We start from the raw sequence: 6,972 nt of genomic DNA, 5'->3' as shown, positions 1-6,972 counted from the left end.
AAAAAAATAAATTAGTAGATAATGATACGAATTTTTAGTATGTTATAGTTCACGAAATATATTATTGTATAAAACAAAACTTTGGGTGTCTTACCGTTCAATTAAGAGAGTTTTTATTAAATAAAAATAGACTAAATAACATAACCTGTTATGAGGATGGTATGTTATTTAGTGTATTTCTAATTAATAAAACCTCTCTTAATTGTACGGTAAGATACCCAAATTTTTGTTTTATACAATAATATATTTCGTGAACTATAACATACTAAAAATTCGGATCCTTATCTACTAATTTATTTTTTCTTTTATTGCCGAGGGACCTTCTCTGTGAAGCAAAAATGTACATAATTGGTACACGATGGGCTTTTCTAGTAAAGTATATGATCTAAGGTATAACATATTATCTACCAATATTAGTTCGTTAAATTTGTTATGTAAATAAATTAAATAAAATTGAATTCATTAACAATTTTAATAATATTTATATTAATATTATTATATAAAACAAAACGTGACTTTCTAGGCATCCATATAAATAAATAAATGTTCATTTAATTCATTATTTCTCAGTAATGAATTAAATTTTTTACATACTACTACTTTTTACATTAACAAATTATTTATACCGCACCTTGGAAAATATACGCCAGACAATAGGAAAGTTTGTTACTTTTTTCACATTTCACTGATTTTATCATATCCTGTTGAATATAAAATGTGTATCAAGATTTCCTAATTTTAGTCCCCAGTTTGTAACGCCTAATTTTTTAATTTGTAAAAAACTAATTAAAACCCCCCACCAACTACCATCGCCCCCCCCCCTTGCCAAGAAAGGAGGTTAGATACGCTCATAGGAGGTTGACTATTTTTTTACAAAGGGTTTTAACATCCTACTAAACAACTGTGGAAAATTTCAAAGATCCATTAATTTTTTCTTTATTACCATGATATTACTATCATACTATTACTATTTAATTTTATTATAGACTAATACTTTTCTAATTTATATGTATATGAAATACATCAAGGCATACTAAGTTTAGTCCCAAGTTTGACACCCTTAGGGATGAATACAATGTTTAACTAAAAATAATTTATATTTTAATTACCGATAAATTAAATTAACATTTATTATGAAAATTTGTGAGGTCAAGTTCGTAAATGATCAAAATAGGTCAATTGGGTCTTGGATTCGTATGACTCATCTTGTAAACCGTTAGAGATATAACAAAAGTTTAAATGTAAAAAATGTTTATAAAAAAATTAACAACTTTTGTTTGAAATATTTTTTCGTAAGCATCATTGTTTACTCGTGAGAGCGTCAATTAAATACGTTAAATTTATATGCTACATATATTATGTATGTGTTTGTTTGTTATAGCATAAACATACTATATCCACTGAGGAAGTGAGAAGAAAGATACTCTTATTACTTTGTGTGTAAAAGTGGCCATCTTTTTTTACTATCATGACGTAAAAATACCAACGATTACGTTATCAACACTGTCTAAACATGGCATTTCAACAATTAACTCAGCCAATTGTGTGTTTTCATTTTTAGTCGCTTTAGTCTCGCGTTCCAAAAAATGAAAATGGTTCATGGTAAAATATGTTTTATACGACACATTTTTAATAAAAGATTTTCTACATGTTCTAAATTTTCTTCTTTTTTTCAGGTGCGTATTCAGTCAAAATTTTTGAAAATATATTCTTCTCCCGTAAGTAAAAATTAAACAATAGTTTTCACAAAATCAATTTGTAAATTATATAAATATGAATTTATTGATATTTTTAATAAATTATTACAATTTTAACTTTTAATAGTTAAACAATTATTAACAGTTCGGCTTCAGAACCGAACAATCTATAATTACACTTCAAAACCTTATAAAGGATGTTCAAAGATATGATTTTAAGATTTTGAAAGGCTGAAAATTCAATTTTTTTTTCATTAATTTTGAGCTTTGAAAATAACCTTTCTGGAGTTTTTCCAAACATTAAATGGTTAATAACTCAAAAACGGTGAGCTTTAGGAAAAAAATCACAAGGCGCCTGTTTGACGTAAAAATACCCGTAAAATCTCGGGCAGCTTTATTTGGTTCAAAAAATTGACATTTTACTGTTTCTGTGTAAGAGGAGGGATATACAAAAATTGGACAAATAGGATTTCTGGCAACATTCGGGAAATTAATCTATTAGCTTTTCTGAACAAGAATCAATTGACAAAAGGCGGTCCTCTATTATTGCACACTCAACTCTATCTAGCGCCTGCTCTAATATGCAGCGTATTTACATAAATAATTTAACTTTTGCCGTTCAATTTTATTTCTTTGCATAATATGTTATATGTCAAAAAATTAAACATATCAAACAAATTTGATTTTGTATGCTTGACCGTAATCCATAAAATGTGCACTAATTTTGATGTATTTGGTAAAATCGTCAAGGTGATATTTTTTATTAATTTGAAAGTAAAACACAAAAATTTGATTTAAAAAAAAAAATTTGTATCTGATCTGAAATTCATTGAGTGGTCCGCTCAAAATAATTTTTTTGCGTAAATTTATTCAAAGGCAAAAAAGAAACTAAAAAAATGGAAGATTTCGGCATCTAGTTTAAGACCCTACTAACGCGCAATCTCAAAACTGCTAGGGTTGCGTTAATTAACGCTATGTGTATATAAAAAAACGATTTTTGACCAATATCTCGGAAACCATCACCTTTATGAAAAACAGTTTCAAACTTATCTTTAGTCATTTTCGGGAAAAATAGCCAATTAATATATATATTTATATGCTAATTCATATCTTGTTCATATCTTGAAACTAATTGATTTTATAAAAAAAAATTTCGAACAAAGATGTTTTTCCTAAAACAATATAAAGTGATGTTTTTCCTAAAAAAATATAAAGTGAACAGTTTCGATACATTTAGTCGCTTTCAAAACGATCAATTTTAAATATATATATATATATATATATATATATATATATATATATATATATTTCGTTAATTATCAATCATGTTTTTTTTTTACTTGTTTTTAAATAATTCTTACAATTGGCTGCTTTCAATAAAAATATAACAATAACATATCAATTTTATAATATAATAAAGTCTTGTCCGATGTTTCGGACCGTTTATTTTTTTATTGGTTAGCTGCAAAAGAAAGCAAGAATCTTAAACAACAAATTTTATTTTGAACATTTTTCTGTATTGATCTTACCCTATATATTTCAAGTTTAAGAGTGGCTAAGGACTTCTGAGACATACTATTTAATGAAGGTATACATATAGCTAATAATTTGTACTAGGAAAATTATTATTAGTATGCAATTAATATTTTTTACTCTACCATGGATGAATAGAATTTTAACTCATCCATGACAAGGCCTTGACTAAGAGACTTTAGTCAAACCTCAACATTTTCTAGTGAACCTAGCCAGCAATGACTTCACGATGTAGCTTCTTTTTAGCCATTGCCAAACTAAATAAAATAAAGTTCGAAAACAAAAAACCCCGACAGTTACAGAATCGCGCTCTTAAAATTATGAAAACAAGAAAATATTTTCATCTAAAATTGTTATGATAAGTAAAATCGTCATTACAGTAGGGGGACCTCTTTTCGGTCCTATGGAAAACTGTGTAATCTTAGACGTTCCCCGATTGTAATGACGATTTTACTTATCGTAATAATTTCAAATGAAAATATTTTCTTGTTTTCATACTTTTAAGAGCGCGTTTCTGTAATTGTCGGGGTTTTAGTTTTCGAACTAAAACCCCGACAATTACAGAAGTATTACCCTACGAGTAATTTTATTTAAACCATTTTGGGGTTATAATTTCTTGAGAAAGTATAACAACATAAATATATTTGAAAAGTGCTATCATAGCTGTATGTGCTCTAGAGGGTGCCGTATTTAATTTAATGTGATGGAACATAGCCTATAACGAATGGGCGATCAAGACGCTTCTAACGATACCTCATTTGTCAAATTACGATCAGTAGTTTAGAAGCTAGATCCGAACACATGAACTTACATACACATGGGTCAAACACATAACCCTCGCCATTGTATAGTCGGGGTAAAATTATTTAATTTTTAATTTTTTAATTTATATAATTTTATTAACTATTAACCGATACGTGGTGCCATAGTATGTGACCAGTAGATAGTTATCTAAACAAATTGAATTTAAACTTAATTCGAAAAAAAACCAATGAAAACAAACAACTGACTGAGTTAATTGTTGAAATACCATTATGGATTACGTAATCATTTGCTTTTTTACGTCATGTAAGTAAAGAGAGATAGTCACTCTGGCATAGCCACACATAACTAATATTAACATACCTAAACTTAACAATAACTTAAACTTTTGTTCTATTTCTAACGATTTAAAATGTGGGTCCTACGAACCCAAGACCCAATTGATCTAATTTGCTCATTTACGAACTCGACGTCATTTTTTACCTCTCCTTTTTACCGGAAATGGACTAATTAGGTGATTTTATGAACACCTATACCAAAAATTTGTTCGTAGAATCAATATTTTTAAGCGTTACAAACTTGGGACTAAACTTAGTATACCTTGATATATTTCATATATACATGGTATAAAAAAAATCAGAAAAAACTTTGTTGTTTTATTGTCATGACGTAAATATACAATTTATATAATTGCTATTTAGTCAAACATTTTTATGGACTAGGAATACTTAGTACAAGAGATTGTATTAATATAAGGTCGACCTTCATCCATCAGATAACTAGATGGAACATATTTTTTATGAAATTTTATTGATTTTTAAACATTCCTATCATAATTTTTCTATCGAAAAGTGTTCATGGCTATTTTTAATTAAATTAGTTTTATTCAATTTTTCCACGATCGGTTTTCTTTCAGGCAAGTCTATACCATTTTTTTTCGTAATTAAATTATTCTGATAACAATTTCGATTAATTAACAGATCGGTGTAGAGCTGTTGATAACATATGAACAGGTAAGTCAATCTCGGTAACTTAACTGTTTTGTTAACCAATCGAAATTGGTATCAGAAGAAAGATAATTTAAAAATAGCCATGAACACTTTTCGATAGAAACACTATTATAAGCGTGTTTAAAAATCAATAAAATTTCATAAAAAATATGTCTCATCTATAGTTATTAGATGGGTGAAATTCAACCTTACAACGTCTCTTACATCAAGTATTTTTAGTGAAAATAATAAAGAGAGCGAAGAATAAAGAATTGAAAAAAAAAAATTAGAAATTTGAATTTTCATATATACATGGTATAAAAAAAATATTATACACCACTTTTTGATACTTCATTATTTAATTATGAAAAAAGATAATTTTTTAGACACGGTTAGATTATTTTTTAGATCAGTTAGTAATATTTTTTATATTTTTTTGTACAATTCATAATAAATTTTTTTTTAGCAATTCTTATGTTTTACTTACGAAAACTGCACACCCATTACACACATAAAATACGCGGTTGATTTTTTCGTAGGTCCATTTGGTAACTAATATTATTCAGGGATTTGTTACGGGGGACTTTGAGATTAAAACCCGGAAAACTAAACTCTCTTGTTTTGTATTGAAAATGAAACACAAAGCAGCATTATGGGGTGGGGCTACGAGTGTGAGAGATCGATAAATAAGATATATTTGGTAGTTGAAATACACATTATTATACCATGTATATGAAATATACCAAGATATACTAAGTTTAGTCCCAAGTTTGTAACGCTTAAAAATATTGAAACTATGAACAAAATTTTGGTATAGGTGTTCATAAAATCACCTAATTAGTCCATTTCCGGTTGTCTCTCTGTCTGTCTGTCGCCTGCCTTTCCGTCTGTCATCACGATTACTCAAAAACGAAAAGAGAAATCAAGCTGAAATTTTTATAGCGTGCTTAGGACGTAAAAAGTGAGGCCGAGTTCGTAAATGAGCAACACAGGTTAATTGGGTCTTTGGCCCAATAGGACCCATCTTGTAAACCTTTACAGATAGGACAAAAAATTAAATGTAAAAAATGTTCCTTATCAAAAAATTAACAACTTTTGTTTGAAATATTTTTTCGTAAACATCACTTTTTACCCGTGAGAGCGCAAATTATGCGCAAATTGTATAGTATTATATTATATGGGCATATTAGTTATACCATGTGTGTTTGTACCATCTAGGCATATACATATCTGTAGTATGACAGAATACATCCTTTTAGTAATGCATCTAAGCGAGAGGTATTATATACATATGTTGTAAGACTACAGATACGATACGACAGATCTTCTGTTGTATGCATCCAGAGAGTTGGAGTTTTGATGAACTTACTAGTTATCTGTAATTAAAAAACTCAGACTCTCCAAGCATCTTCCAACTAATGTTCAATACATGTATATAATACCTCTTGCTTAGATGCATTACTAAACGGATGTATTCTGTCATACTACAGATATGTATATGCCTAGATGGTACAAACACACATGGTATATGTGTGACATGTATGTATATGTAATGTGATAGAGTAATCAACACTGTCTGTACATAAATTGTTTGTTTTGACTTGTTTAATATTTGTTTTAATGCCACCAAATATATCCGATATACAATTTTGTAGCAATTTCATTAACGCAAGTATACATCTGTTGCTTAATGATTTTAAAGTAAACTAACTTTAATTTTAATTTGTAGCAACGGATACGTAATTTGAATTTTCAGAATTTCATTTAGTTATTTTTGATTTAATACGATAATAATCAATATTACTAACTCTTATATATTAACCATGGCAGAGAAGATTCTAGTTTGTGTTTTTGTAAAAAAAAAGTGATGTAAAAATAATTTTTATGAAATGAATAAACAAGAATGAAATACCCAAAAAAAAAAGTAATTTAATTAATTAATTATAAATTTTGAAATAACTTTTTTTGTTTACTATATTTTTTGTATTGAT

Source organism: Chrysoperla carnea, chromosome 1 (genome assembly GCF_905475395.1).
Source record: "Chrysoperla carnea chromosome 1, inChrCarn1.1, whole genome shotgun sequence".
Taxonomy (NCBI): domain Eukaryota; kingdom Metazoa; phylum Arthropoda; class Insecta; order Neuroptera; family Chrysopidae; genus Chrysoperla; species Chrysoperla carnea.
The sequence above is the reverse complement of the archived record's forward strand: the minus strand, read 5'-3'. Positions refer to the sequence as shown.